We start from the raw sequence: 15,257 nt of genomic DNA on the forward strand, positions 1-15,257 counted from the left end.
AGCATTTGAGCCGTGCCATGGGAAAACCAACATAGTGGGTGTGCGACCAGCATGGATCCAGACCAGCATCCGCGCAGGCTGGTCAGGCTCCATGCTGTTCGCTTTTAAAGCCTATTGGAATTGGAGAAACTGTTAGCGAACAGCATGGATCCTGACCAGACTGCGCGGATGCGCAGGCTGGTCTGGATCCATGCTGGTCGCACACCCACTATGTTGGTTTTCCCATGGCACGGCTCATTTAATATTTTGTAAAATTAATAATTTTCTTTTGGTCATTCACTTATGTTGACGAGTTCCGATTGCATACCTTTTATTTCGTTTCATACCTTATTTCTAAGCCACAATACTAGTATAACATTATTGCCTGACAACGATAATGAGTAAGTAGTGTTTAAAACAGTTCTTGGATAGTGCAACTACATGTAGATCTACATATGGATTATTTCGGATTGTTTCTATTTCATAATACCCTAAAATTAAACGGGTTTTTTTAATCATTATATGCAGAATCTATAAAACAAAACACATGCGCGTAAACGCTAGTGTAGCTTAACGTACAATGTGTAAAAAACAGTAAACAAGGATGTCGATTAGCGTCACCTAATCCTAAAAAAACCCATGACTTGTCAACTTTGTATGTTTGCCTAAAGAAGTATCTTAATACGAAACGCGTTGCAAACTTGAGTTGTCTTCTTTCTTTCACCATTTTCTGTCAAGGTGACGTAATTTTCCTTTATGCGTCATTTGGTGGTAATATGTGTACTATTTATTTAATAATAATTATTATTTAATATGAACAACGTAAAGAGCATGTTAACATCGCCCGAGCCAGCGAATGTCTCTATAAAAACACAATAAGTACTGTGTTAAAACACACCTGAAACATCAGGGACAGAACAGACATTAGCATGATTAGCTTTCGCAAGAGCAATCATTTCTTTTGTATACTACTGCTTCAGCTGATCCTTCAGAGCTGTGACTAATGTCTTATTATTTCACCGCGGTATTGAAGAGATTTCCGATAAGCAGATCTTTTGACCTGCAGCTTTATTAAAGTGATATATCGTGGTTATTTTCAGCTCCAATCTGTCGTTAAAGCTAATATATAATAGTGAATAATTTTCTGGCATGAAATGCGATCTTATAATCAACCTTAAATTAATGTAGAAACCTATGTTGTTTACATAAACAGGCACGTCAAATACTTTTCTAAAAGAAGAAAATTAGTTACATTGGTATAACTTGAATCTAAAATACAGCGATATGACTGGTTCTAGTTGGTCGAAAGAAATTGCATCTAAATGTGTGTGTGTGTGCGTGTTTGTGTGTGTGTTTGGGTTTAACGTCTTTTTTCAACAAATTTTCAGTCATATAAACGACGGTGTCTAGCAATGCCCAACGTTTTAGTGCTACTTCACTGGAATGTCACGCCGTAGACACATGACATGATACCCCACCCAGTCACATTATACTGACACCGGGCTGACGAGTCCTAGCACTATCTTCTTAATGCTGAGCGCCAAGCGAGGAAGCTACTAGTACCATTTTTTACGTCTTTGGTATGACGCGGCCGGGGATCGAACCCACGACCTCCCGCACTCGAGGCGGGCGCTCTACCACTAAGCTACCGAGGCGGTCTTGATTTGTCACTTTAATCCTTTTAGAATATATGACTGGCCTTGTCCTGTCGAAAACCAATATGACTGGCAACATGTGTGCTGTCAAAGACAACTTTAAAGATTATTTAATGTAATAGGAAATCTTCTTTAAAATGTGTTAAGCTATAAACTAAATAACAACTTTTAGTGAAATAAAAGGGTAAGGCTCATAATATGGCGATATATGACCTTTTGTGTCGATTCGCCGTAAAACTCAACTCATTCATTCCAGCATCTTCATGCAATATTTAAAATCATTCGCTTTTTCTCTTAATCACTTATTAGATGTACCACTAGTCTTCAGAAAACGAATAAAGTTGGGCATTTGATATTTGATAGAATGTCCAGAAAGATAGAAAAAAAAAACACAAAATTTGTTGGACTGTGCGAAAATATATTTTCTTTTCCAGCCTCGCTGTAATCTTTTTCAAGTGAGAAAAATTTCCGCTTTCAGAGAGTCTGCCCGGGTCGCAAACATTGCCAAAGATAACGAGTGCTCCTCGTTAAAGCTACTTTCCACAGAACAATTAAATTTCGTTACAGAAAAAGAAATCTTCAAGTTCGTGGTCAAATAATTTTGTTTTCAATACTGAAGCAGTGAAATGTTTTGAAATTGGTATTGTTTCAAAGATGTCGTTGGGAAATACCACGAAACCAAACTACCTGTCGTCAACGACACTTCGTAAGTTAGCACTTTGCAGCCAGTTTACCTCGGCGCATGTGCAAACATCTATTTCCGAAAGACTTTGTAAACCAAAAACAAACAGGTTACGATCAAATTATCTTATGGAAATCTCAAAACCACTTTTTGCAGTCGCCATTGTTGATTGTTTACATCATTTTGTTTTACTTCTTAAAGTTAGTTTTAATACTTCGTGGCAAATAAACATCTTCAAAGAAACAAAGTAACAGAATAGAATTCAAATATAGCAGTTTCTATTTGCTTAGTCTGAAACTGTAAATAAAAGATAAAAATGCTTACAATTCCACGGAAAGGAACTTTAGAAATATGTTTTTGACATGTTATTTTTTAATTCCAACAGCACAGACACACAACTAAAGAAAAATGCATAGCTAGAATTTAAAGATTGAAAAAAGATGATGACAGTGGGTTGTTGGACAAATAAGAATGACATTGCTGACTGTTTTATTTATGAACCTGGACATGAAAGATTTAGTATAATAATTATAAATTGTGTTTTATAGCTACGTTTTCATATTTTAAATAATTCTATACAATTTACTACCATTTACAGGCTTTTTCTTGAATTGTTTTGCTTTAGTTTTCGAAATTTAGACGCAAGCTATTCTTCAGATATAGGTCTCCTGGAGTGGTCATACGAACTACACGTCAGTTCAAACTAATTTACATTGCTGTACTAATTTCTATTTGTTAGGCAAACAGGAGTGGGGTATGCATTTATTAGCAAGCGGAGCAGAGTGTTTATTTTCGTGTATATGGTCAGACAGCGTACATGTATAGTCTGGCAATGTATATGGTATACAACAGTACATGCATGTATTGATAATAAGAAAGAAAGTTTTTTTCTCTTATTTTTTTTGTAAAATGTGGAAGAAGTGCGTTTATCAAGGTAGTAAAATATATATCATAACAATATACACAACGGTGTACAGTAGCACAAGTTTATAAGCAATATGAAAAATGGTTTTGTTTCCACAAATAGTAGAGGGTGTGTGTTTTAGGTGGAGGGTTCATTAATTCCGGTTTATCAGGTTGAACACGTTTATCCTTAAACAAACAGGTGAGTTCAATTAATAACAATGAGGGTCTGCTTAATGGACTAGGACCATTGGAGACGTCTGTATAGGAAAATACAGCATATTGTAAAATTTAAAGGCACCATAACTCCTAAAGAAAGTATGGTACATTTATGTCCTGACAATATACGCGAATTTACTTTATATGCAAATATGGGCCATGTTGAAAACTGTAAGTGAGGGAGTGAGTGAGTGAGTTGGGGTTTACGGCGAATCGACACAAAATGGTCATATATCACCGAGAAGTCATATTGCAAACGCCAACTGTAAGGCATAAACATTTATGTAAAAATGTAAAACACGTAAAAACATCAATGTAAAAATGTAAAGCACACTGCATAATGTAAAGCATATCTAAAATCAGTTATGTAAAAATGTATATACGTATCATGTCGTATGTGTTAAAATATCAGCTGCAAATATAATAATATTGCAAAATATGTGAATAAAAATATGAAATGTCAGATTATTTTTATAAATTACTATCTGCTTTAAAAACTTTAAAAACGATAAAATATTTCCGACTGAAACGTTTTCAAATAACTCTTTCAAAGATTGAACGTCATAATATGGAAAACTGTAAGAGGAGTTATTACGACAACGCTTATACAAAATGTACTAATATTGGGCAGTATGTAGCATACTGTAAAAAGTAGAGCATACTGTAAAAAGTAGTATTTTTGTTTATTTTAGCTTTAGTTTATAATAAGTTACGTTAGCCCAAATCTAAAATGGTTCGATCGCAACCCCATTTAGACACGAACCCTCGATCCATGGGCATGACCGGCAATTTAACCACTACAACTACATCACCGCTCCCCTGAATTGCTGTTTTCTATTCAATTTTAAGCTTTTTTAAAGGAGCTTAATATTTTTAAGCTACATGTTTTGGTACTGAAAAAAAGATAATTTTTTGAAGTGCGAATTCAATTTTCACTTATTTTTGTAATGAATATAAGTCTGCTGTAAATGTCAAAGGAGATATGGAATATTTGAAAAGTATTCTATCTTTTAAATCGATCTTGATAAAATTGATATTAACCTCTGGAAAACACAACAGAGTAAAATTTCATACTCAATCTGATTAAGCCTGTTCATGAGAGGTAAAGAAACATGCAACACTATGTGGACTAACGTCACTTGCTCAAGCTACGAGCAGAACTATCAAAACTGACCACATGAATAAAGTTAACAAAACATGTATTTTTAAATTGCAAATAAAATAAATACAGAAATTTTCATATTATCTAAGCAAGCGTTTAGGCATTGTGACATCAAAAGTTCTTTTATTCATTGCAAAATACGTCTTTATTGCAAACAGTTTCTGTGAATAACAATTGAGTGTATGTATGTATTTTTCTTAATCATCAAGAGGAACAGTAACATTATTTTTTTTCCTATTAACATCAGTATATACGGACATTGACGAAAAAAATAACGTATTTAGTGGTACAAATCATATATCTATTTATTAAAACGTAAGAAACTAATTGGCTCTAATTTTAATCTTAATAGTCATGATTTTTCTTACATTTTAGTGCATTTTTGAAATAACAGTGTTATGTAATTTAAAAACTGAACTCTTTAAACTGATTTGACATTTTCATTTCTGAAACAGTTATCGTCTTAACGACATCCAAAGATAATAAATGCCCAAGGTTTAATCTATTACACACATACATGTAGAAGATAGGAATAAGAATAACCTTAAACTTGAAAAAATGGCTGTCTTAATCTCTGAGAATTAATTCTAATTGCAGCTCTACATATACAATCACTCATGAATCTAACGTGAAGATGGCTTCTGGATATATGAAAAGACAGTGCTGTATTTTTGCTGGTATTTAAGATCATGATGTCAAGTCAATATTTATGTATAAAAGTGTTACACTTAAGATGGTGCTGTTGGGCATGAGACGTATTCCACTTTTCACAACTTCTCACATACAGACACAATTAAACCGAGTCGGATATTATTATAATAATTATTGCTTGATTGCATGCTATGTTACCAATGAATCTTATAGATTTATGAAATGAAAGATGAGGAGTTTTCTATCTTTCACAGTTGCAGGTGTGTGCTATGTCACGTGGCAATAACAGAATGTAATATTCTCTATTTTAATCAAAATAGCATTTTACAAGCATTTTAATGTGCACCCAACATTTAGTCTAGATACCGCCTCGATAGCCTAGTGGTAGAGCGTCCGCTTCGAGTGCGGGAGGTCGTGGGTTCGATCCCCGGCCGCGTCATACCAAAGACGTTAAAAATGGTACTAGTAGCTTCCTCGCTTGGCGCTCAGCACTAAGAGGGTAGTGCTAGGACTGGTCAGCCTGGTGTCAGTATAATGTGACTGGGTGGGGTATCATGTCACGTATTTACGGCGTGATATTCAAGTTAGGCAGCACTACAAAGTTGGGCATTGTGCTCACTGCTACAAGTAGACACCGTCGTTTATATGACTGAAAACTTGTTGAAAAAGACGTTAAACCCGATCACACACACTAGATAATTGATAAAATAATAAAGACCTTATTTTTTTAAAAAATATCATCAACATATAATTATTGCATTTTTATCTTGACATTTTTCTTAAAACATTTGAAATATCATTGTTACCTCTCATGAACAGACTCAATCAAACCGAGTCTACTATTATTCTTCTTGGTTGCATTCTTTGCTTCCAAAGGATATTTTACAGATTTTATTCAATATAGCAGTATGCAAGAAAAAAAAACAATTGAAGAAAAAAAAAAACTTACCGACTGAAAACTTGTGTCCAATTCTTTATCCTTCTCACCCTTTTTACAGTGTACTTCACTGTGCAGTTATATCCCTTACATATAGAATGTTTGCTTTTGCAATAGTCCCTCATTTATTTTCAAGAAAAAATGTAACCATTGTAAATGACCTTTGCTGTACTTTCCTTTGATGAAAATATTAATCGTTATCTTTCCGTATTTACAAGTTGTAATTAATGTCTGCTTAGAAACACGTTTGAAAAGTGGTTACGAATCACACTGCATCAGTGCTTCTTGTTTTCCGATAGCAGGAAAATAGTTGTATTCGAGTCTTTTATACTTTGGTCATTTGAAGTTACACTCTGTCTTTAGTTTTAAATTGGTAAATTTTGTTTCAGAGAGCAATTCCCCAACTGTTTTTATATCAATGAAGAAGTTGACATACGTTTACAGGGCTCCAGATAACTTTTTTTGGCCGATGAGTATTAACTTATCATAATTTTTATGAATGAGTAAAATAGTAAAATCTGAAATTTACTTGGAGTACTGATTTTTCTCCTGAAAATTTGTAAATATGAAAACAAAAAAGAAAACGGTTTTATAACATAAAATATATAATATTTATTAATTTATAATTTGGCTTTAAACACCGCTAATGAATCCAATAGAATACTGGTACTCAATTTAGCTTTAAATAATTATGTTTCAATGATTGTTCTTGTTGGTCTAAAGATGCGTAGAGTGTTTGTTTACTTTTTACAATCTTAGAAAGAGACATTTTGTTGTTTACACCACACCGGAGGTTGATATTTTAAATCGACACTGCTTTAAATACACTACCGTACCATCAATATTGTTTCCCAACTACTTGATTTACAAATGCATTGGGTATATAATATAGTTTAACTTATAAAGTACCATTCAATGCATGTGTATGTTCTGTGCGGGAGAATTAATGCTGACCGTGCTTTGTTACGTAAAGCTTTTAGATGATTCAGATTTTGTTTAAATACGCTAGTAAAAAGTCATTGCAGGAGTTTCTGTAATTTCTTATACGTTTTTATACCCTTAAAAATGATCGCACATGCGTATATGCATTATTTCAAAGCGTAATTTACGCTAATACTCATCTTATCTGGAGCCCTGCGTTTAAATAGACTAAAATTAGGTTTACGGATTCGGTAGTGCAAACCAGTCTTGTTCTATCCCAGCCAAAGACGCGGAGGGACATAGTTTTGGTGTCGTCCGTCCTGAGCTATAGCCTAGACACGGTGTGGAATATTCAAATAAAATATGGAAGAAGAAACGAGATCCGAAATACAACCCTGAAAGCCAGCAGAAGACAAGATCTATGACCCTTTGTATGTATATAGCGTATGCATAGCGTTTTGTTTTATTCAACTGAGTGTCCGTCCGAATAATGTACTGCGACTAAGCTTGCGCAAGTGCCATGGTTTCAGATATGGTTTTGACTGCTAGGGTCAATGTCAGCATCATTTTTACTTAAAACAAAAAATGTTTTCCAACAAGCTTTCATATAGTTCAATGTTTTAGTTGCATTTTGGTAGTCTGGGTGAAGGTCATTATTCCTAAGCTATAAAAAACTGTTTTTTTTTTTTATCAATAGTTTAGTAACAAATAAGAAACTTTGACAAAAAACAAGTGCAAATATCGAACAGATAATGCCACGTGCCAAAAACGCATCCTCCCCAGCCTTGTAACATGTAACCTTTATGCAGACCGAAACTCATTTGTATTTTTGTTTAGTTTGGTCATGGTTTAAAATGCCTAAAAATGAGAATGATTTACAGAGGGTGAGATGCATAGAGGTGTTCATACGTGGAGTAGAGATGGAAAGATTAATAACTTTGCAACTAAACAGCTATAAACAGAAAGAAAGAGGGAGAGACTTATAACAGAATAGTTGGAATATATAAGATTTTGAAGCGTTAAGAACAATGTAAATATAGATCCCCCCAAACCCCACGTCTTCAAAAAGTAAACTACGTATAGGCTTCGCATTACACTAGGCAAAACCGTTGAGGAAAATTCTTAGTAAACTTTTAAATATATCTGTTTGTTGACAAACAACGTCCGACTTTCCTACCGTTAACTACAAGAGGCGACTTATGTTACATGTTCTTGTAAAAATAAGCAACATTTTTTAGTCGTTGTTTTATCTTTATGGCAAATATGTTCATACCATAAAATGAAAAGGAGGAAATTGTTAAGTTTTGGACATAATTTGATAGAACATCGCTAAAGATAAGAGTTTACTTAAGATATAAAGTTGTGGAGTAAATCTTTATCAGAAGCATAAACTACTGAAACTGAATAATTTGATTAAACGCCTATTTCTGTACAATGTCAAATTCAATGGCGTTGTAAATAGTAATAATGATAACAATAATTATAATAATGATGATGATAATAACTACGCATTAAACGTACGAAAGTTGATATCAGTACTGATATAAAAGCAACAAACTGACTTTCAATTATTCATTGAGCAGTTGTACTAAACTAAAATATATGTCAAAAGTTTGCATGGTATGAGTAACAGAAACATACAGGGTCAAGCACTAAAATATTATGTCCTCTTATCAAAATGTAATTTAACAATTTATTGAGTTATTCTTAAATAGAATGTGATACAACTATTATACTTTTGTATACATTTTATAACTATTGATGACACTTTGCAAATTTGTGATACACTCTTTCTTCGTTGTTTGTGAACGAATGAAAAACATGTTACCTTAATGGGTGTTGTGGTTGTTAAAAACTGCCCAAGCAAGCGGCCACTGAATAGTTCAAACATATACACATTGATTTATTGGATTAATCATGTTATTCAGAGACTTTTGTGCACGTACGTTTAACTCATTTAGACCATACAGCAATTCAGGGTGTTCAGTCTATTTTACAATAATTTTAAAGATGCCCACATAAGAATAACAAATTAAAATCAACGAATTTCATCTATCAAAGAGAAGAAGACTTTAGAAGCTTAGATTTAAAAATCGATCAAAGCGTATCTTCAGAAAGACTCGTCCTTTGCTTAACATAAAACAATGATTAATCAATGATATCATCAAAAAATTCCCTCTTGGAAAATGTAACAATAAATTTAAAATACTAAAGGTTTGAAGTTTACTGTAAATAAGGATAAACTTAAAAGACACTGTATGACATTTTCTGCTGGTAGGCAACATAGGAAATGTACACTTTGGTAGATCGCAGTGGGCTATATTAAACAAATGTTAACTGTTAATGTTCACTGTAGAACTATAGAAATTGTTTACATTTTGAAATCTTAATGCTTTAGAAAATCTAAACGTTTGGGCAAGGAGTTGCGCAGCAAACAAGAATCATATTTAATTGCTGGAACACATTGTTTGACAAAACCTCTTCTCTTCATTTGGCAGCAGATTAGCATTAATTAAAGCTCTTTCTTTTTTAAAATTAAGTCATACGAGTATGATTTTTTTACGTTAATTTTAGTAAATTTAACACGTTACTTAACTTACACGTGCTGATATGTTTTGTGTTAAAAGAAGTACTTACTCCACAACTAAGAGCAAGCCTTAACTTCAATTTTCATTTATTACAGATGTGAAGTCACAGAAATAAATTTAATTTGTTTATTTATATCTGAAGGGATACGAGTGTGTCGGAATTCTGCTTATTTTCTACTTATTTTGAAAAAGAACAGAAAGGCTGCACCAGCTTGTGTTTCCATGATGGTAATTATACATATATGCATAAGTAATTGAAAAATACATGTATCGGATAACAAATTGACAGTGACATATATTAGGGCGAGACAATAACATATTATTGAATTAGTGTAACAGCTTGCACAAACAATACTTGTTGCATTTAGTTAGATTTAGACCACACTGTGTTTACAGTTGAATATAGTAATTTCTCTGTTTTAAAACTGTATTGAAAATAGATTGATTAAATAAGTTTGCAGTTTTTTTATTGAAAAAAAACATTAATTCAGGAATGACATATATTGTCAATCTGTCATCTTGTAGTACAGCTGTATTATACCTGTATTATTAGAAAATATTTCATGAAGTTTATAGGGGCAGAAAGTAGGTGGACCTTTAAACTCTATAATTTGTTACTGGTTGCTTATTATTCCTTCTCTTGAGAAGGAATATTATAGTTCAATAAGTCACACTTGACTGAGCTACTGATACCGAAAGCTGTTGTCATTACAAGCTGGCCAATAAAACTCCGTGACCTTAGAGATAACATCTGACGTTAGACTATTCTTTCCTAATTGAGGCGACTCTCTGACTGAACGCGTTCCGTGGATTACATATTACTAAACCCGAGGATGTTATTTCCACCATTCTTGAGGAACATAACATACATTCAGTCGACCAGATAGACATATATCAGCAAATTTAAATGTAAACAACTAAATTTTATCGTTACCTTGAAATGCATTGTTAATATATGAAAACAAACCCCACTGCGACCCTCTAATTATGCGCAACAAATTCACGCATCGGATCGTAAATGATTAACCGGGTCAATGTCTTATTGCCGTATTTACTCTACTGAAAGTGGTAACAGATTTAATTTGTTGTTGGATTTAACAATTTATGTTAAATTACTAGCGTAAATACTTACTTGAAATTTTTTGGCAGTATAAAACAGACATTGCAACCAAAATTTTACAAGATGATCATTTTATATTTATATAGGTATGCCCTAGAAGGAACCTTTGTTATGCTTTAACTTGTTAATTGTTTAAATTTCAAAAGCTGATTGATATCTGACATTTTGAGTAGGGAAAACACATTCGTTCATGCACAGTTGTTATAATTATCCTTGCATGACCTTTGTATGTCATGTCAAACCGAGTCTGCTATTACATTGCTTACTGCATTCTATCCTTCCAAAGGACTTTTTTTATAGATTAATTTATATATGGATGATTTCCACTTTCCATTTTTCTTTTTAAATTTGCTTATTTCTACCACAGGCAATGTAAGAAAATAAATTTGATAGCCAGGTTCCGGATTATGTAACTTTTCGCATTTCTGCAAATACACATACGTGCATTATAATTTTTGTTGTGTTGTTATATCTTTTGGTCGATTTGGATCATGGTGTTAATTCAATTTACGATAATAATAGAACTCCGCTTAAGCCGGTTCTAGGGGCGTATGGGGTGCACATTTAATTACCTTTCATGAACAGACTCAATCAAACGCAGTCTGTTTTATTCTGTGTATTGTTCTCTGCTTCCGAAAGGATCTTCTGATAGAGTTGATTAATCAAATCAAATATTCTGGTCGTACTTTAATTGTGCACAACTAAACATTTCAGCTATAGGTATAATCAGATCAGAAAAGCGTATACTTATATGAAAACGAAACATTTTAGTAATGCAACTTCATTGCATGCCTTCTTTTGTTTACAACATAATTTATTTTGTAAAAGAAGTTACCGGAAGTTTTCATAAGGCGTACAAACAAAAAAAGTAAGTACCGGTATACTCAAAAACAACCTGCACCAATGTCATTGGTATCTACAGACAACCTAAGTCAAAATCTAGTGAAATTCCTGAGTATGGCTGGTGTCTGTCAAACGTATTTGGCATATGTCATCCCATATTAAATTGTCCCGATTTTTTTTTAAATGTGTCATTGGTTCTTCAATTACTGAATCGAAATTGCAAGATTTTTGATAATACCCAGCCATGCCCAGAAAATGAACCTGTGTCTTCTACATGTTGGCAGAGAAAATTCAGACAGCTTGTTTTGACCTTAGATTCTATAAACTTGCCTTGTCCGTTGTCAGAACATGACTACAAATGTTAATATTCCATGACAAGATAACCTTTTTGCAAGACTGATAATCAATTTCGCATCACTGAGCCCGTCGAATGCTGCACTGATTATCTATAGATGGTCGTTCCATTTTTTGCATTAGGGTATATAATTACAGCCTTACGTGTCCATCTAGATCAGATTCCATCAAATTGAAAGCCGCTGAAATGATATTATTATCAACCTATAGAGGCTTATATTTAGATTCTGCGAAAATCATTGCAATTTTTGAAAACCTATTACAGGTAAGGTCGATTAAAAGTAATACAATTTAATAAAGAAATGTATACGATGCTGTCATTACAATTACATTGCATGATGAGTTACGGTCAATTGACGGGTATGCGATCAAATATTTAGTACTAGTAAAAACGGATTGACGGAGAAGTCATTAAAATATACTTCATCGTATCAGTAGTAGAACAAATGAGTCATAGACACTCAAAGGCAAAACTTAAGAGCGGTCGAAGAAGAAAACCCAAGCACTTTAGGTCAAAGATATATTTTTTCATCTTCATATTCTTACTACATTATTTGTTATTTTGTGAGTGCAAGATAATATTGTTATATCGATGCATATTCATGGTCTATTGAAAAACCAAATGCCCACCTGAATATTAAATTTCATCTGTAATTGCATTAGTTGTTGTTTTGTTCTGATTATTGGAATACATGTTAGCATTATTACTATTATTACGGTTACACTACACCTCTGTCCTCATTTTATACAACTGTATCCTACGTAAACAAAACAAAAGAGTAAACAAACAATACAAGTTAATGAAAACTTGTTCTTAATTGTATCGTTCAATCCTTTATATTCTTTTCCAGTAGTAAAATCGGGTTGGAGATATCATAATTCAAATTTTGATATAATGGTGCACAATGCAGATTGACTTTTTAAATAACTGAAAATATATTATGATAAAATGCGTTGTTTAACAGTGAGTAGTAAATCTATCTTTTAATTAACGCGTCTTTATTTCGTATTACCACCTTTTTTTGGTTTCTGACCGGCATACAATAGGTCTTACAGCTCTATGAAAATTGAAGAAGTTTATTCATGAATTGAGACGAAACCAAATTCGTTTGGATACTGTCTTGTTGAATTGCGATAACTATATGAAATTGGAATCTCTAAGAAAATATTTTTGTGTTATGATACAGATTTTGTTGTTCAAATTAAGGAAACCAAAGAGAAAAAAGAATAGAGAGAACAGAAACTTACTGTTTGACCACTGGAGATGATTTATTGATTATTCCTTCAGACATGCTTCCTTTACATATGTCACATTTATTTCCTTTCGTATTTTACTTGTTATCATTCAAACTGTAAAGTAATCAATTTGTAGATCTACAAACATTACGTAACATGAATACTTGCATAAACAGTCCGTTATTTGTAGATTTGGTATGTTCATGTGTACACAGAACCACGTCGGTTTTGTAAATGAGTTGTATTACTAGCATTGGGTGAGTTTATGCTTTCCAATAACAAGACATCTGAATGGCGACATGACACTTGCTTCAGATAATCTTCTCTTTCTTTAGAAACAGAAACAGGAATATACACAGGGACATGCAAATATAATTGACTGTTAGATATGTAAGCAAAACTGTTGAATAGAAAAACACTTCTTTTTATGCTGTCCTTTATATTCAGAGCTAAGAAAATCATTTGAAAACATCTTTTCGAACAATGAATAAATTCTGTTACATAATGCGACGAACAATAAAGATGAAATATTGCAACTCTGTAAATTTCTAGATAAACAATTTGCCTTACGATCTAGTGGTAGAGATGTAAGACTTTTAACCATTATATCTGAAATGATTTTGCATTACATAATTATGTACATGTTATTTTATAATTACTTGTTGTTGTTTTGTTTTTGCCAAGGCAATAATCTTTCAACATATTGCAATGAAATTTTAACTTGAACTTGATCGTAATACGCTTCATTTTACTTGTAAGTATTATGGATAAAATATGAAGGAGTTACATTCAATAAATGTTAATTATGTAAAATATCCGAATTTTTATCTGTTTTAATCTTATATATTTTTGTTTCGCCGCCCGGGTTATGCATCGCGCATACATTTTATGATTTTTGAAGAAATTCCTAATTTCTGTGAAGCTAGGTTGTTTTTGCTGTAGAACATTAAACATATCAGAAATTAGGCAAAAAAGGGCATTATCACACAGAAGCTTTGATTGACACTCTTAGCTTTGATGCAATGACTAATAATGACGATTTCTGGACGACTACCGTTGTTTTTACATTATTTTTGTTCTGAAACCACGTATTTAAATGACAAATGACGTCTGTGTCAGGACGACGCCCGCTGCTTTACATTATCTTCACCCATTTCTTACAATGACTAATTTTGCATATGTCAGATGATTCTTGTTTTATCTGACATTATTACCTGCAAATGTCTTTTTCTGTATTTCAATTTTCATGTCCATAATATAATGTTAAATGAAAGCAACACGTTTCCTCCCACGAACGTGGTATACCATGGACCTAGTTCACGAATGGTAGGCACACGCAGTTTTTTGCAAACATAGCCATTTATTCTATTATTTATGTGGGAACTCGTTTGTTGATACATCAACATAAAATTCGAAAACATATTCAATTCAAACGAAATGAAATGTTTTTACAGTATCTTTTTAAGAAAATTCGTAACTTAGCCAGACTAAATTTATTGTAATGGTTATGTCCTACGGTAATTGATAACAAATTAAAAACATTGTATTAGGTGGTATGTACATCGAATCTGTTTAGTATGCCAACCGTTTAGTCGTATTGTTAAATACGTAAAATGTAATGAGATTTAAAATCAGTTTTCTAACTTAAAAAGAAGATAGTAACTTTCTTCTGAAAATCTTAATTTTCAACATATGACTCGTAAAAGCTATGTCAATATGGTATTTTCCATTATTCATTCAAGTCATGCTACACACTGATCGGTTAACGCTTAAAATTTGACAGTATTAATATTTTTGCTAATGGCCAAATTTCTAAGGATACATTAACCTACATAACAAAATCATTTTTACAAAGTATTGTGATTTTTTTTAAAAGATATATATTCTTAGGCAGAAAGTTAACAATATTAATGGTATCTTTAGAAAAAAGTTACACGTCATATCCCATCCCTGTGAGACCTTCAGAGTAAGATGTACTTGTCTCTGAATTTTTGTAAAAAGAAAATG

The 15,257-nt window shown here is 32.7% G+C and overlaps 1 non-coding gene across 1 annotated transcript; it reads right to left on the reverse strand.

Annotated features, from left to right (window-relative positions):
- Positions 1 to 1,562: 1,562 nt before the first annotated feature.
- Trnas-cga (transfer RNA serine (anticodon CGA)) lies at positions 1,563 to 1,638 on the reverse strand. Its single transcript has one exon. It is a non-coding gene; the product is annotated as a tRNA-Ser (tRNA).
- Between the last annotated feature and the right edge of the window lie 13,619 nt (positions 1,639 to 15,257).

Source organism: Mercenaria mercenaria, chromosome 10 (genome assembly GCF_021730395.1).
Source record: "Mercenaria mercenaria strain notata chromosome 10, MADL_Memer_1, whole genome shotgun sequence".
Classification (NCBI taxonomy): Eukaryota; Metazoa; Mollusca; class Bivalvia; order Venerida; family Veneridae; genus Mercenaria; species Mercenaria mercenaria.